The following is an 18,045-nucleotide window of genomic DNA, read 5'->3' on the forward strand; positions in this document are numbered from 1 at the left end:
GCCTGGGACTATGGTCCTTGCATTTGATTGTAAATTTTTGCTATCCTTATTAATGATCATGATTTGTATTACTGCTTTAAAATGGATATGTAAGAAATATCTAATGCTTTGTGTATTTATTGATGAGAATTTATTGATTACAAGTTTGATTGGCATTTTTGAGCATACCAAATGCTAAAGATCTCAACATGTTATCAGCAGTGCCAAAAATTAAATATACAACTTGATTTTCAATCCAAAACTGGTAGATATTATGCAGTGACCACAGCACAGCCAACAGCTCAGATAAGTCATGATGTGTTGTGGTTAATTTGACACACAGTGACTATAATACAACAAGGAATCTCTGTGATAGACACAAAATGCTGGTGGAAGAGGGGGAAAAGAGTAGGGCCCCTCCAGAGATGCTGCCTAACCCGTTCAGTTACTCCAGCATTTTGTGTCTATCTTCAGTGTAAACGAGCATTTGCAGTTTCTTTCTACACAAAGAATCTCTGTGGCTGCAGGAGCTACGTAGGAAATTAGATAGTCGCATTGTTCAGAGTGTGTGATCGAGGCATAACCATGAGTTTGCAAAGATCTAATGTGCTCATTAATCATCTCTCATTCAATATCTGTGATTTTTTCTTTAAATAGGTGGCACCATGGCACAGTGGTAGAGCTGCTGCCTCACAGCGCCAGAGACCCAGGGTCAATCCAGATTATGCGTGCTGTCTGTGCAGAGTTGGCACGTTCTCCCTGTGATCACATAGGTTTTTTTTGGGTGCCTGGGTTTCCTCCCACATTTCAAAGATGTGCTGGTTTGTAGGAAAATTGGCATCTGTTATTTACCTTTGGAGAGTAGGGAATGGATGAACTGGTGTGAACAGATTATCAATGGTCGGCGTAGACGCGGTGGGCTGAAGGGTCGGCTTCAAAGCCATATCTCCAAGTTAAATCAAATAGGATTAAACGAGTTTATCCACTTTTAATCCAAATGTAAAATTAGAAAAGTTAAGGAAACAGAAATAATGTACTTGCCATTTCCTGTGTTGAATGTAATTTGAATGCATGTAAATATCCTCTCATATTTTTATATCTCTCGCCCATTATTTGTCCTTAATCAATTGCACTAAGATTTGACACTAAAGGTAGAATGAATCAATATTGCAGTGGCAGCTGCTTAGTGGATATATAATCAGTATATTTGGAAGAGCATAACTTAGCTATTTCTGTGTTTATTTTTGCTCAACCACTTAAAATCCGCTCCTAATAACAAACAAACTGCATGGTGGATTTGACCGGTTCCCACCATTTGTTCTACTTTAAAATGTTGAGACATCTGTCATTCCCTGCCGTGTTGAGAAAGCATTTCTTGGAGTTAGGCTTTATCTTTACATGCGACATTAAGACTGCATACCCCGAAATAAACCTTCAAATGGTGTCAGCTGTTCAAATGCTTAAATCTATTTTTGTTTTTAGATCAGGTTATTGTTTTACTTTGAATTGAAATCCTGCACGTGACTGGTGGCTCCCCTAGTCGTGCATTGCACAGATACATTTATAGCTTTATTCTTGAGGCAGAATGATTTTTGATTCGCGTTATATGAATAGTGGAAATGCGCTTTAGGCCTGAGTTGTAGATTTAACATGCCCAATGGAGAAAGTAAAAGTTTAAATCTCAGTCGGTTTAGTGCCACTTTTATGGCTCAATTGTAGAAACATAGACAATAGGTGCAGGAAGAGACCATTCGGCCCTTTAAGCAGCAGCGCCATTCATTGCGATCATGGCTGATCATCCACAATCAGTAACCCGTGCCTGCCTTCTCCCCATATAATTTAATTCTGCTAGCCCCAAGACCTCTGCCTAACTCTATTTTAAATTCATCCAGTGAATTTGCCTCCGCTGTCTTCCGTGGCAGAGAATTCCACAAGTCATTGTCATTGAACAGTTTCTGTACCATGTGAATTTTTTTTATCTACAAACTGTTTGCAATAATCACCTTTTCAAGATAAAGTTCTATATTATCCCACTTTCTCATCCACTTCCGACACACCAAGGGCCATTTTATAATGGCCAATTAGCCCACAAACCCTCATGTCTTTGGGATGTTGGAGGATACGGGGGCACCTGGAGGCAACCCTCAAGCTCACAGGGAGAATGTGCAAACTCCACACAAACAGCTCACGAGGCCAGAATTGAACCCGGGTCTCTGGCACTGTGTTGATGCCAGGTAAAATTTATTGCTGTGTGACATAGTAAGTTAATATGATGGGAAACCAGTTGCTTGTTGAAATAAATAGGAATTAAAGGGTGTTGCAAAGGATGAGAAAGGTATAGAAAAACCAGTCACTCCCTCTTCTCCCCTCTCCCATCAGACAAGAGGTACAGAAGCTTGAAAACGCACATCTCCAGATTCAGGGACTTTCTTCCAAGCTGTTATCAGGCAACTGAACCTTTCCCTCACCAGCTGGTGTAGTCCTGAGCTCACATTTACCACATTGGATACCTTTGAACTATCTTTAATCTGACTTTATCATGCACTAAACGTCGTACCTTCTATCCTTTATCAATACACTGTGGATGGCCTGATTGTAGTCATGTGCAGTCTTGCTACTGATTATATAGCATGGAACAAAAGCTTTTCACTACCTCAGTATAGATGACAATAATAATAAACTAAACTAAACTGTGTAGATGAAGGTATTGTCACCATTGTAGAGCAATTAAAACATTGAGAATATATATTAATGGGGCCAGAATTGGTGATCAAGAATGGATTTGAAAACCTGGATGTTTATGCATTTTAATACATTATTGCCATGGAATTTAAAGAAGATGAGGTAATAAGTAATTCCTTCTGACAACTAGATCCCAATTGAGTACTTTTGCAAAATGGTAGTGAGCCAGGCATAATTGTTTCCTCATGGCAGTGTATGGACTTCCTCCAACCTCATTCCGAATGCATTGAACCTGGCCTTCAATACAGTCACAGTTAGGTTTGATGATCATTTATCTTCCCAGTCCCACAGTCATTTGGATATGGACATCTAGCCTTGCAAATCATTTGGTACTTTCTCCAGCAGCCAAATGTTTAATTCTGTCTTGGCACCACACTTTGGCAAAACTATTCATGCTTTTGGGTGAGTGCAGAAGTGATTTGCTTGAGTGATTCCTTGAAAGAGGGGTTTAGTTATATGGATAAACTAAAGCTTGTGGGGGGAGGAGGGGGAGGTGGGCTTCTATTTGGAATGGAAATGGTTGGGAAATATTGAAAATTATGTTGGGTCTAGGCAGAATAGATAGAGGCAATATTTTTAAATTGGTGGTTGGGTCAGGTACCAGATGAAATAAAACAATGATAGTTGGCAAAAGAACAGAATGGAACATGAGGAAATACTTTTTGATGCAGCAACCTGCTGGAGAATGGAGTACACTTGCAAGGTAGTGCTGGATGCAGATAGACACAAAGTGCTTGAGTAACTCAGCAGGGCAGGCAGCATCTCTGGAGAAAAAGGTTAGGTGGCATTTTGGGTCGGGGGGCCCTTCTTCAAAGAGTCCCAAACCGAAACGTCACCGATAACCTTTTCGCCAGAGATGCTATGCTGCCTGACACTTTGAGTTACTTCAGCATTTTGCGTCTATCTTCAGTATATACCAGCATCTGTAGTCCCTTTCTACACAGTGTTGGAGGCAGATTCATTCTGCATTTCAAAAAGGGATTAGCAGTTGAGAAAAAACAAAACTTTGGGGCTACAGGAAGATAAATGGGGGGAAGGGAGTGAGGTGAATGAGACCAGGTGGATTTCTCTTGCATAGAGCCTGCATGAACCTAATGGGCTGAATAGTCTTTCATGCTGAAACCTTTCTATGTCCCTGTAAGTTTCCACCATGAAAGATTTTTTATTCTGTTCCGATGCAATAAATGTTTTTCAGTCAAAAAAGGTTTGGGAAATTATTATTAATTTGATGATGGGATAAACATTTTTTGTAAAATTGTTAATTTTCTGTTTCACTGTTAACTACTTGTTTGCTTGCCCCTTATGTAATTTGGAAATAATATTTTTCTGTAATCGTGCTGGACAATTGCTTGATGGGAAGATTAACAACTATTTTATAAGCCATTATTTACTTGCTACAAATTAAAACATTGAACAGGCCAGCACAGGAACAGGCCCATCAGCCCATGATGTCTATGTTGAACATGATGCCTAGACAAACCTTTATCTGGCCGCACCTAATCCACATCTCTCTCTGTTCCCAGCAAATCCATGTGCCTATACAAAAGTCTCTTAAATGACACTGTTCAGTATTTAGTTTATTGTCATGTGTACTGAGGTACAGTGAAAAGCTTTATAGTAGGAAAAACATAAGAAATTATGAAACATTGAATATGGAACTGATCTTTCACAGGCTGTAGTTAAAGTATTTACTTGCTAGTTAGCACTAATATTGTGCACAGTTATTAGGGAACTATTTTATAATATCAGGTACAGTTTTCAAGAAATTTTTTTGAATAATAAAGTCATAGTAATAACATATTGTACAGGTTTCATTCTACTTTAGTTGAAGTTAAATAATGATGTGTAGAACATAAGCTTCACATTAAGAAATATTTTGGCATGTTTAAATCTCAGACTTGAGCTACTGAACGGAAGAGTATAATAGTGTTTAGCATGTATCAGAGTTATCCGTTTCAGGAAATCTCTGCAAAATCTTGTTTTAGCACGTAAAATGATTAATCAGATATAGTTCACAACCACGATAGGTTCTAGGTACTTGTGGGTGAGTTGCTGGGTAAAAGTGTGATACTAAATGATGCTGAACTTCAAAAATAAACATGGCTATTGCAGAAGTTAATATAGGTTTTGGTTTGAGTTGTTCCACTTCATTATGTTGGCTTAACTATTTTTTTTTTAAATGGCTCCTTCCCAACCACAAACTGAAGTGGAGAAGATTAAATAACTTAGACACAAAATGCTGAAGTAACTCAGCGGGACTGGCAACATCTCTGGATAGAAGGAAAGGGTCTCGATGAAACGTTACCTATTCCTTCTCTCCAGAGATGCTGCCTGACCCACTGAGTTACTCCAGCATTTTGTGTCTATCTTCAGTGTAAACCAGCATCTGCAGTTCCCTCCTACAGATTAAATAACTTCCTTGTTAATCAAGCCTATTGCCCATTCTGATGTTTGTGACTGAACTCTATTTTATTGGATATGAGCATAAAGGTTTTTTTGCTCCAAAGGTTGTGAACGTTTGACAGCTTTACCCAAGCAAGTCAGTGAGAAGAGTTAAGACAGATACTAAAGGGTCTGTCCCACTGCGGCGACCTAATTCGCGAGTTTAGAAGAGTTTACCCTCGGCTCATACTCGCAGCATGGTCGACACAAGGCCCTAGGAGGTCTTTGTAATGCCCCTGTCCCACTTAGGAAACCTGAACGGAAACCTCTGTTGACCGTGCGCCCCACCCAAGATTTCCGTGAGGTTCCCGGAGGTTTTGGTCACTCTCCCTAATGATCGAAAGTGGTTTCCGCGGAGTCGAGGCTTCTTCTATGTTCCTGCGATTATTTCAACAAAATCAAATGCCGGCCTCGACTAAAAATAGGTTGCCGTTTGGTGGAAGCCAGTGGAGTGGGGTCGCTATTTACTTACAGGCAGTCGAAGGCAATCTCCTTCGCTGACCAGCCATTTTGATTGGCTCATTGGAGTTTTCAGCACAGGTCCTGTGGGATCTTTGGTTTTCAGGACCTCGAAGATCCGCCGGAAGGTAAAATGCCCGCTAACTTTATTAAACTTCTGAAAACGTCTCTCCCTCTCCACTCTTCCTTCTTCCTTCTCCCCCCCTTTCTCCCCCCCCCTTTCTTTTCCCCCCTTTCCCCCCCCCCTCCCCCCCTCCTCCCCCCCCCCCCCCTCCCCCCCCCCCCTCCCCCCCCCCTCCCCCCCCCCTTCTCCCCCCCCCTTCCCCCCCCCCCCCCCCCCCCCCCCCCCCCCTTCTCCCCCCCCCCTCCTTCTCCCCCCCCCTTCTCCCCCCTCCTTCTCCCCCCCCCCTTCTCTCCCCCCCTCCTCCCCCCCCCTTCTCCCCCCCCCTTCTCCCCCCTTCTCCCCCCTTCTCCCCCCCCCCCCCTCTGTGTGCAGACGGTCAATCTGGCTCGCGGTTTCATCGCTGATGATCGATCCGGTTTTTCAGGCGAGTGCCCTCGAGCTTGAAGCTCGAAGACAGTCGTTGAAAAGTCACGTTAATGGGACAGGCCCTTTACAGATTTTAGGATATTATGGGATATAGGATCTGGGTATTCCTAGCATCATAGCAAGATATTGCAGGAAGAACTCAACGGGTCAAACAGAATCTGCAAAGTCCCAGTGCGCGCCTCCTGGAAGTCATGACGAAGCAAATCTATGTGTAATGTATCATCTTATTCACACCTTCTCTACTTTCTATACTCTGGTACACACCCATGTAATGTTCCGAAGGTCTGGGGTACATTTCAATTTCTTTCTCTGCCTCATCTTCTGTCTTAACACATTTTACTTTGCAAAAATATACAAAGCTTTGATTTCTGTTTAATTTGGGATTCTGGAATGGTGTGTTTGTGAGGTGACTTTGATTCAGACATGGATGCTTTGTGCATTAGGGAAATTACTACAGTGTACTGTTGTAAGCCATGCCATCTGCTCCTTTCACTTGGGGGTGACACAGTGGCAGAGGTAGAGTCACTGCCTGACAGTGACAGAGACCTGGGTTCGATCCTGACCACGGGTACTGCCTGTATAGAGTTTGTATGTTCTCACTGTGATTGCGTGGATTTTCTCAGGGTGCTGCGGTTTCCTTGCACACTCCAAAGATGTACAGGTTTGTTGGTTAATTGGCTTTGGTAAAATTGTAAATTGTCCCCAGCGTGTAGGATAGTGTTAGTGTACGGGGTGATCGCTGGTCAGCGTAGACAGTGGGCCAAAGGGCCTGTTTCAACTGTTTCTGTAAAGTCTAAATCTTTTCCTTCACGTGCATGCCCATGTTGTCTCAGAACCTCTGTCCCCTCTTGTCTCCAGCTGTGTCCTTCCCCTCACCATTATTCTGATATCCTCCCGTCAACTGCTGGCTGCTCACAGGTGAGACTACAAAATACCTTGTGAGGGGACCGCCGAGGAGAAAATGTAGCTCTCACCATGATGAAAACCATCTGTGCCCAGATGACTAAAAATATTTTAGCTGATTTTGAAACGTTTGTTTTGTTGATCTCCTTTAGAGAATCTAATGCATTTGTTCGATGTTTCCAATCGCCTGATGCAGGAGAAAGGTTTAACCTCTCTATTGATCTAGGTACTTTAATTCTCTTGTTTCTGTTCTTGCTGCTGCTTTTGTATCTGATCTTCCTGGTTGTCTATCATTGTTGATTATTTTATTGTTCTCTCATCTGGTGCATATGTCTGGGCTTCTCTGACTGCTGATGCTGTGCTGTATATAATTGACTTATCTTGCCATATAAACACATCCAAATGCTACAATATCCGATCTCCTCTCTCGGCAAGTGTGTTTATTTTTATCTGATCGTCGATGATGGGCAGACAGGTTAAAACAAAATGAATGGGAAGGAACTGCAGATGCTGGTTTATTCCGAAGAGAAACACAAGGTGCTGGAGTACCTCAGTGGGTCAGAAAGCACCTCTGGAGAAAAAGAACAGGTGACGTTTCAGGTTTGCATCCTTATATCCCTGTTGTTAGCACATCTTCCCCAGCTAACAATGAGCCATTATGGACTCCACCCTTCCTGAGGTCATCTGCTGCTGGCCCTGATTTGTTCTGGCCTTTACTCTCCTCCAATTCTCCTCCCCTCCCCCCCCACCTCTTTCAGCTTGAAGAATGGTTCCGGCTGGAAACGTCACCTATTCTTTTCTCCTGAAATGCTGCCTGATCCGCTGACTTACTCTAGCATTTTGTTTTCATATTCTGTTTAAAAAAAAGTTCACTTACTCAGTTGACTAAAATTAATCACAGTGTAAAGTAAATCATGAGGAAACTCGAATATAATATAAAGCAAACACCACCAGACTTGGGAACAGCTGCTTCCTTTCTGTGTAAGAAGGAACTGCAGATGCTAGTTTAAACCGAGGATAAACACAAAAAGCTGTAGTAACTCAGTGGGACAGGCAGCATCTCTGGAGAGAAGGGTGACATTAGAAGGGTCTCGACCCGAAACGTCACCCATTCCTTCTCTCCACAGATGCTGCCTGTCCCGCTGAGTTACTCCAGCTTTATGTGTCAATCTTCCTTTCTGTTATCAGGCTTCTGAATGGTCCTACCATAAGCTAGGTTCCTGTTCAATTCACTTCTACCCCATTGTGGACATTGGACTTTGTCAATGGAACTGATGCGTTGCAATGCTGTGAACTATATTCCACACTCTGTATCTTCCCCTTTGCTCAACCTATTGTATTTGAGTTTGACTTGAAAGTATCATCTGATTTGATTGGATAGCATGCAAAACAAAGATTTTCACCCTGTCACGGTACACATGACAATGATAAACCTAAACATAATCTACACTGCTGAGGTCTCCATTGGTGCCCATTTGCCTCCTTCCCAGCTCTTCAGTGCCATTCACTCTATTATTTTAGAATTTTGGCTGCTATTCTACTCTTCAATACTGCTCCAACTATACTGGTGGTAACTTGGAGTTTGTGCATAGTGGTTGGGAATTCCCTCCATCGCATGAATTTGTGTTCTTGCAGTTTTGCATCATGGGCTTTTCTGGTAGAAATGGGAGTGGCAACAAGGAGAGAATGTTGCAGGTCCAATTGATTAGATCTAGGACTCGCCCACCTACGGGGTTCAGTGGAAAGTATCCACACTACTTAGTCAGCAAATGATGATGTGTTGACTGGATCTCTAGAATGCAGTAGCAGAAAGAAAAAAATGGAAGATCAGGATGAGTAATATTTTAATTATTTCCTGGAGAAATTACATGCACAGAGTTGAATTGTCTTCCCATTGTGCTATGATGTGATTCATAGCAGATAATTCAACTTCCATTTAATCATAGAGTTGTATGGCATGGAAATGAGGCCTGCAGCCTGTCATGTCCCTGACAACCATTAGACTGATGAAGGCAAGTTTGCTGTATGCCTCCTTCATCACCCTATCTATATGTATTGCCACTTTTGGACAACTGTAGACCTAAACCCCAAGATCTGTGTTCATCAGCATCTCTATTTAACTGTCTCTATTTATCTAGATTGTCTAGAACCCCACTGATTACTGTATAAATCATACGCCTATTTGATATCCCAAAATGCATGACTTGCGTGAATTAAATTTAATTGACAAAACCCTGCCCAACTTTCCACATTGTCATCTACCTGCTGCAATCTTGGGCATCCTTCCTTGTCATTCACAACATGTGAACTCTCGGGTCATTCGTAACCTTATTGATCCTACTTGTACATTCACATCCAAGATGTTAATAAATATCCCAAACAAAGGTCCCAGCACTGATCCCTGTGGTAGATGGTAGGTCTCTTGGTGTAACTTGCTCGTTCTAAGCTTCCCCCCAGTCTAGTTCAGTCAAAAGTCACTGTGTCAAGCACTTGCGCATCTAAACTTTATTTTGACAAAACACAATTACAGTTCCCACTACTGTACCTAACCACAGCGGGTTCGATCCTCGTATCTGCCTGATCGAGCCCTCTTGGCCTCGCTCAAACAGAGACACTCCAGAAGGTCACACAGTCCTAAGCGCTCTCCCAGAAGATCGACGCAGGACCTCGTGGTAGCGGACTTTTATAGGTCCCCGGACCTCGAGGGGCCAAACCACATAGGGGTGGTCTCGTTACAATCCAATTACAGATATCGATTAACCCCATACATGACAGACATTTCCCTAACCCAATAATACAGTGGCTAATACATTGTATTCAAACAGTGTTTCTCAGAGGAAACGAACATCGCAACATGTGCCCTGATATGCAAGTAAACTAGACAAGGTTCAATACTTAATCCAATCAATATCCAGCAAAGTAAAGATTTTCAACATTATTTACAATGTGTATGTCTGGTTTGCATTCATCCAATCCATTCTATGCATTTTGCACCTAATTGTCAGGGTCTGCAGATGTTCCCATTCTCTTCGTGCAGCTCGGATCTAGGCTCTAGACAAACTGGCACCATTCTGCAGCGTGTCCCATTTCTACAGAAAGCACTTTTAAATTGACCAAATGGCCTAGCAGCCCTGAAATCTTTACTCAATTTTAGGGTCCTAATTTGGCCAGGATTAACATTAGTACTTTTTAATCATCTTTAACAACCCAATAAAGGTTTTTTTCCTCAGATATCTGTCATCTGAAGTGATCCAATGACTATAAAATAATCCAATAATCCAAAAGTGATCCTGAATTTGTTGAATGTGTTCAGTATTTGCTTTTTTGTGTTTAGACAATAGATGCAGGAGTAGGCCATTCGGCCCTTCGAGCCAGCGCTGCCATTCAATGTGATCATGGCTGATCATCCCCAATCAGTACCCCGTTCCTGCCTTCTCCCCATATCCCCTGACTCCGCTATTGTTAAGAGCCCTATCTAGCTCTCTCTTGAAAGCATCCAGAGAACCCGCCTCCACCACCCTCTGAGGCAGAGAATTCCACAGACTGGGTATTGGGCTTCTGTATCAACTTACTGGGTCCGGCACCTCCTTTAGTCTGGACAAGGTTATTTCAAATTCCCCCCCCCTGGTTGTCGCCCCACAAATGTTGCGCCTAGGCTGGGTAAGGCGGCTGATCTCTACTTCATTGGGACTTCCGTGCCAATCGGTGGGTTCTACTAAAACAAGTGCAAAAACATCAATTCATAGAGACATCTAAACTATTCCAACCAGATGTTGAACAAGCATAATTGGGAAATTGGTATAATAATTGTTGATAAAGACAAATCAGTCATGATTTAATGACGAGTAGATGATGGGCTGAATGGCCTAATTCTGCTTCTATATCTTATGAACTTCTGAATACAGTCTACCCTTGTTATTATGAACCTCGTTATAATGGATTTAGGTTATAGTGGACAAAATCTTTTGTAGCCATGACGTACTTTCGTATGGGGAACGAAGGGCTGAGTTTGCTGTTTGACTGAGTGATCGCTAGTGGTCGGAGTGTATCTTGCCTCTGTCTGTGCTTTGCTGCCACTCAGTCAGAGCGTTGTTCACTCATTTGCTTTAAATTATTATTGGAGTGATTGGCCATGTTGTAAGATGCCACATTGAGTACACAGCTGCTTGCCTATTACTTTTACTATGCCAACTTAATTCCTATTTGCTTTCTATTTGTCATTTTCATTTTCTGTTTATTTCTCACTATGTTATTTTGGTAGAATATCAAGGAAAAGAAAGATATAAATTTCAATTTAAAATGCCTATGTTTTGTTACTTTATCTGATCCTGAATTTGCTTTGTGGATTACTAGCAGTTTACTTTTGAACTAAAATATACTGATGTAGTTCCGCTGAAAAAGTAAATTATCTGAAGCAATCAAGATCATTTCACTGCCCAGGTCAGGAGAATTTGCAAGTTATCAAAGCATTCTTTTCTTATTAAACTATTTCAAGTATGTTTTCCAGCTGATGTCATTTTACTTGTTCATTGTCTATGAACAGGTTTGTATTCTGCATCTGTAAGAGGTAATAAATTAAGTATCCAGAAAATATTAACCACAGAATATAGCGGCATTGTTTGTGAATAGTAATACAGTATTTTTGTCAAAATGTGTTTTGTTACTTCTGCTTACTTCTGATGTCCCTTTTCTGACACACGCATGCACGCACACACACACACACGTTGGAAATAATTGAAACTTCAATTCCATTAAAATGGAATAATATCGATTGATTATAATAATGTTGATTGCCATTAACATTAGAAGAAGTGATCCTTTTAACTTGCAGTGCCATTCTACAAGGTCACGGTGACTCCTGTACCCAAAGCCTACACTTTTACCCAATTTCTATGTCCCTGGTTTCTTTAAAGCCAAAACCTATTGTTCTCTGAGAATAACTGTCTGAAAACAAATGAAGATGGGAAGTAGTTTGGAGAAGGCTCCCGATCCGAAACATTACCTGTCCATTTCCCTCCACAGGTGCTGTCTGACTTGTTGATTTGCTTCAATGGGCCCTGATGAAGCAGGAGTAATTTTACCTTCTGAATTTTTGATGTTTGAAAGTTTGCTTGTTAAGTTTGGTAGCCATCAACCAATTTGTGTGCAGAATACTGGTGCCTTTTTCATTGCCACTTATTTGTTTATTCACGTCTGGTGGTCATGTTCAGAGACAAATGCACTTTAGTTTCAAATTTTTAATTTATATGGTTTTGAATAACTCCCTTTTTAGTTTCTATATATCTCTTTACATGATGCTGCAATTGTACAAAAAAATGCCATGTCCTACATCCATACTTTAATAGAAACATGGAAAATAGATGCAGGAGTAGGCCATTCGGCCCTTTGAGCCAGCACTGCCATACATTATGATCATGGTTGATCATCTAAAATCAGTACCCTGTTCCTGCTTTTTCTCCATATCCCTTGATTCCTTTAGCCCTGAGAGATAAAATTCCTCCCCATTACTTGTATTTGTACTGCCTTGAACTAATTTTTGTTGCATTTTCTGAGTTAGGCCAGATAGAATGCACTGTTGTTGGCTGAGCTTGGTTAGTGCTCGTTGGGTTCTTGGATGCTAACACTCCGAGGTGAAGCCTTGAAGATTGCTTATGTGTTCCAGGTATGTTACAGGTGTGAACAAGTGTGTAAGGAGCGATGCGTTAATGGGATAACATGGATGTTTCTGGAATGTCGGAGGTTGAGAGGATACTTGATAGAAGTATTTAAAATGATGAGAGGCATAGATATCGTAGGCAGTCAGAACCTTTTTCCACAGGGTGGAAATGTTCAATGCTAGGGAGCATCGCTGAAAACTGAGAAGAGGAAAGTTTGATGGAGTTGTGTGTGGCAAGTTTTTTTTTTTACACGGACAATGCCTGCAACGTATTGTCAGAGGTGGTAGTGGAGGCAGATACGGTAGTGGCATTTGAGGCTGTCAGATAGACACATGGAAGTGGAGGAAATAGAGGGATATAGATCATGTGCAGGCAGATGAGATCAGTTTAACTTGTCATCATGTACGGTGCAGACATTGGGGGCTGATGGGACTGTTCCTGTGCTGTAGTGTTGCATGTTCTAGATCAGTCGGTTGGTTATCAATCGTATCAGTAGAAACTAAACAAAGACAAGCCAGCTGATAACTTGGTGCACTAGGTATTTTCAGCTAGGAATCTGAGGTGAATTCTGTTGACTGCCTGCTACTTTTGCACTGCAGGTAGTGAGGATGTCGGGGAGGGATTAGTGGTTCATGGAGGCACAGAGAGTGGTCCTGGCAGAAGGCGGAAAGGGGTGGAGAGGGGAAGATATGACAAGCGGTGGGATCCCATTGTAGCCGGCAGAAATGATGATGGATGATGTGCTGGATGCAGAGACTGGTCAGGTGAATGGTGTGAACTCTTAGCTCTATTCTGTTTGAAGGGGCTGGATGGGAGTGAGAACAGAAGTTTGGGAAACAGTGCTATCAGAACAATGCTCTGCTATCATTGCAGATAAGAGATTATTGATTAGGAATGTAATAGAAATTGCAATAAGCACATTAGGACATCTGAGATTCTCCCAGTGTCAGGAATGATGCCAGTGTGGTGCATGCTTATGTAATCCAGGGTTTTGGTAGCGAGTCTAGATCTACTGTATCTGGTGCTCCAGGTGTGGGCTCCTATATATCGGCAAGACCAAGCGTAGAATTGACAATCATTTCGCTGAACACTTGTGCTCAGCCTGCCTTGGCCTACGCAGTTTCCCGGTTGCCAAACATTTCAACTCCCCATTCCCATTCCCCTACTGACCTTTCTGCCCTGGCCTCCTCTACTATCAGTGTGAGGTCAAACGCAAATTGGAGGAACAGCACCTCATGTTTCGTTTAAGCAGATTCAAACCTTTCGTGCTTTCAAGCTTTCTCTATTTTCAAGTGATTCCTGATTTCCTCCCCCCCCCCCCCCCCCCCCCCATCACTTACTGTATCTTTCTGCACATAACCCATTTCTCTCTATTCGCTGCATATCATGAGAACACAACCAGACTTAGTGTCTTTTTTAATAAACCAGCATCTGCAGTTCCTTGTTTTTCACCTTGTGTTCCCATGACAACTTGTACTTCCTCAAGGACACCTGTTCAATCTGAACTGGACTTGAATTTGCAGGTGAAATCATAATTAAACTTGCAGCATTGCACGACAGGAAAATAAGTATTGGAAATGACATAAGATCTGGAAATACAACTGCAGTGCATGCTTTCAAACATGGAAGCCTAATTTAGTCCAGACATTGGAGCTTGTATTTTTGGGTATCTGCATGGAATTTCTTTGACAGGGATTATATGTCCCAGTGGCAGACTGTGATGCAATTGTCTCAATGCCTCCTGCTCTGCTAGTTTTTATAAATGGCTTTCTGACATGTTTATATCTATATAAATTGAGCTGCATTTCCTCAACAGAGGCCACCACTAAAAGCAGTGTAGACGTCAGCAGATCTTTGCCGGTACTCTTGATCGATGTGGTGGCACAGCGGTTAAAGTTACTGCCTTATGGCGCTAGAGTCCTGGGTTCAATCCCGACGAGGGGTGTTGTCTGTGCGGAGTTTGTTGGTTCTCCCCATGACCGCGTGGGTTTTCCTTGGGTGCTCCGGTTTCCTCCTACTCCCCCAAAATGTACATGTTTGTCGGTTAATTGGCTTCAGTAAAATTGTAAATTGTCCCTTGTGTTTACGGGGTGATTGCCGGTCGGCGCGGACTCGATGGGCCGAAGGGCCTCTTTCCGTGCTGTATCTCTAAAGTAATGAGAGAGAATTTTCCCCTGGTGCTGGTTGATACATTATCGCCATTGCTAGTCTGTTGAAGGATACAGTTGATTTGAAATCAGTTAAATTTTCAATGTGATTCCTGACACATTGCTTTTTAATTTGCTGGCAGGAAGCGCGGTGGGACGGTTTTTCTCTTTGTGCTGAGCACATATTCCGTTTAGGGCTGCATTTCTAGGGCTGTTCTGTGAGCACATCTGTTCCCCTACTTTATGCTAATGCACGCCTGGCCCAGAGGCAAGCTTTGCGTCTCACTGCATTCTATTGGCTTGATCTCCCACTGGCTTCTGACGGTGAGGCTGAGTTAAGAGCAAAGAATGAACAAGTCAAGCTTTTCAGTTTTGGGAGAAGGAGGCTTGAGAGGATTTTAACAAAGTGTAACAGATTTTAAAAAGTCAAAGATTACCTAGAGGTAAGCTGCAACCGTAACATGAAAGCATAGCAATGTTAAAGTTAAGATTGATGCTTGGAGGCGGGAAAAAAACCTCTGTTCACATAAATAATAACTGTTGGAATAGTCTGTGTTTAAAGGGAAGCAAGATTATTTCAGTTTTCAGAAAGATGCCATGATTTGGGGAGAAGGTTTTCCTATAAGTGGATGACTTAGCTTGGCATGATAAACACAAAGTGCTGGAGTAACTCAGCAGGTCAGGCAGCATCTCTGGAGGACATGGGTAGATGACGTTTTGGATCGCGTCCCTTCTTTGTTTAATTCCATAACCTGGCATGGTGTTACTTCTAATGTTTACTTGTCTTGACATTATAAACTCCGTACACCTCTGCCTTTAATCACGTGTAGTTTGCAAGTCAAGAATTAAGAAGAATGGGCTCTTGCCCAGCGTAGGGGAATTAAGGACCAGAGGACATAGTGTTTAATGTGAAGGGGAAAAGATTTAATAGGAATCTGAGGGGTAACGTTTTCACACAAAGGGTGGTGGATGTATGGAACAAGCTGCCAGAGGAGGTAGTTGAGGCTGGGACTATCCCATCGTTTAAGAAACAGGTACATGGATAGGACAGGTTTGGAGGCATAAGGACCAAGCTCAGGCAGATGGGACTAGTGTAGCTGAGACATGTTGGCTGATGTGGGCAAGTTGGGCTGAAAGGCCTGTTTTCCACACAGTATCACTCCATGACTCTATGACTAATGCGATAAGTATGAAGTATAAGCATGTTTTTATTTTTCTATTTGACTTGCCTCGCACAACAACCTGCATATGGATAATACCCTTTTGAAATACCACTCCATAACAGTGTTGCTGAATAAATGTTTGCTCTAAGTTGCATAAAGACAAATTAACACAGAGGCTTGGTCAAGAAGAGATGCTCTAATGCTTAGCAGGAAATAGAAATGGAGAAATCTCGACAGACTTTCAGAGTTTCGGCCTTGGTGGCTGAAGGCAGAGTTGTCAATGGAGACACTAAAATAAAGGGTGCTCCTGACCACGGTGGTCTCAGACAGTTAAAGGGTTTGTGCTGAAACTGAAGGAAAAGTTTGGTAAGAGTGTTCAACCTGGAGCAAGCATGAGTTAGGAGCAAAACGTGGTGCGTGAGTCTTGGTACAATTGTAAATCACAGCAGCACAGTTTTGGATGACCCAGAGTCTTGGGGCATCGCCACAAACAGTGTTGTTCACTAGAAAAGCATCATGTGCAGACACTTTAAGTAGCCTGTGGAAGGAATGGTTGCTATTCATTGTCATCACTGATGATATAATTTGTGACTTCAATAAAGCTCATTTCAGTATTTTGACACATGGAATTAGAAAGTCCATGTGAAATGCCAAGGCTGGCTCAGTGGCACAGCAGTAGAGTTGCTGACTAGCAGTGGCAGAGACTGGGGTTCGATCCTGACTACGGGTGCTGTCATTACGGAGTTTGCACATTCTCCCTGTGACCACGTGGTTTTTCTCCAAGTGCTCCATTTTCGTCCCACATGGCAAAGACATGCGAGTTTGTAGGTTAATTGGCGTCAACAATTTGTCCCTCGGCTGTACCATAGAGCTAGTGAACTGGGTGATTGTTGGTTTGCCTGGAACTAAACTGAATGGAATTAGAATCATTCTGACATGGAATTCCAGGAAGGAAGTGAATGGATTTGAGAAACAGCAGCATGTGTCTCCAAGGGTGGCACAGTGGCGCAGCAGTACAGTTGCTGCCTTACAGCGCCAGAGACCAGGGTTCGATTTCTGTACAGAGTTTGCATGTTCTCCCTACGACCGCATGGGGTTTTCGCCAGGTGCTCCAGTTTTCTCCTACACTCAAAAGACGTACAGGTTTGTAGGTTAATTGGCTTTGGTAACATTCTAAATAGTCCCTAGGGTGTGGGATAGTGCTAGTGTATGGAGTGATCACTGGTTGCCGCAGACTTGGTGGGCTGAAGGGCACTATATCTCTAAAGTCTAAAGGATTGCTCTTCTGAGAGATGACAATGGACCTAATGGGATGAATGGCCTTCTTCTGTGTCATTGCAAGTTGGAAAAATGTTTCACAGAATCAAGTTCCAGGAAGGAAGTGGATGGATTTGGGAAGCAACAGCATCTCTTTAGAGAAGAAAGAAAAGGTTTGTGGCAGATCAGTTGTTAGCAAAGATGGCGGGGAGTGATGTTGCGAATCTTTTTTAACACCAATGTACTCTGTACTTGAGGAGAATGTTAACATGTGAGCCAAAAAGGGAATTCCGTGGTATTCAGTTTGGTGGAATTAAAGTTGAGACACTGAAAGGTGGATCCCAGAGATGACAGTGAGTTTGGAAAGAATGAGGGGAGGAGGGGGTGAAAGCCAGGAAAAGTAAATGGGCAGAATCGTAGAGGAAGTTTGGATTAGGGAGGGAAGCTGCAAGAGGTGCATATCCAGTTAATCAGAAAACAAGAAGGACATCTGATAATTTATCAAAAGAGTGTTAATTTGTGGTGACCTGTTCCCAGCTGTCTAGCATTTTTTCTCCGTAGCTCGGTTCTTGAGGAAAAGGGGGTCCATGGATACTTCATTATGATGTATCGCTTTTTCTGGGGGAGTGTGTCCATCAGACAGATTACAAACACTTCTCTAATTACTTGGTGAAGATTGAATACTCCTGGTTAGGAGGTCATAGTGTGTTGCGCAGAGCATTGGAACATTAGCTTGAAACAGCAAA

At 42.4% G+C, this 18,045-nt stretch overlaps 1 protein-coding gene across 5 annotated transcripts in view; it reads left to right on the top strand.

Annotated features, from left to right (window-relative positions):
- arhgap28 (Rho GTPase activating protein 28) overlaps positions 1–18,045 on the top strand; it is a 188,893-nt gene that overhangs the window by 67,663 nt on the left and 103,185 nt on the right. The window contains exon 1 of one of the 5 annotated variants that reach the window (XM_055633909.1): positions 15,156–15,322. The exons of the other annotated variants lie outside the window; for them this stretch is intronic. The gene's annotated coding sequence lies outside the window, so the exon portion shown is untranslated. Of the gene's footprint in view, positions 1–15,155; positions 15,323–18,045 lie in introns of those variants that run through there. 5 annotated transcript variants of the gene reach the window in all.

This window comes from Leucoraja erinacea, chromosome 4, assembly GCF_028641065.1.
Source record: "Leucoraja erinacea ecotype New England chromosome 4, Leri_hhj_1, whole genome shotgun sequence".
NCBI classification, from domain to species: Eukaryota; Metazoa; Chordata; class Chondrichthyes; order Rajiformes; family Rajidae; genus Leucoraja; species Leucoraja erinaceus.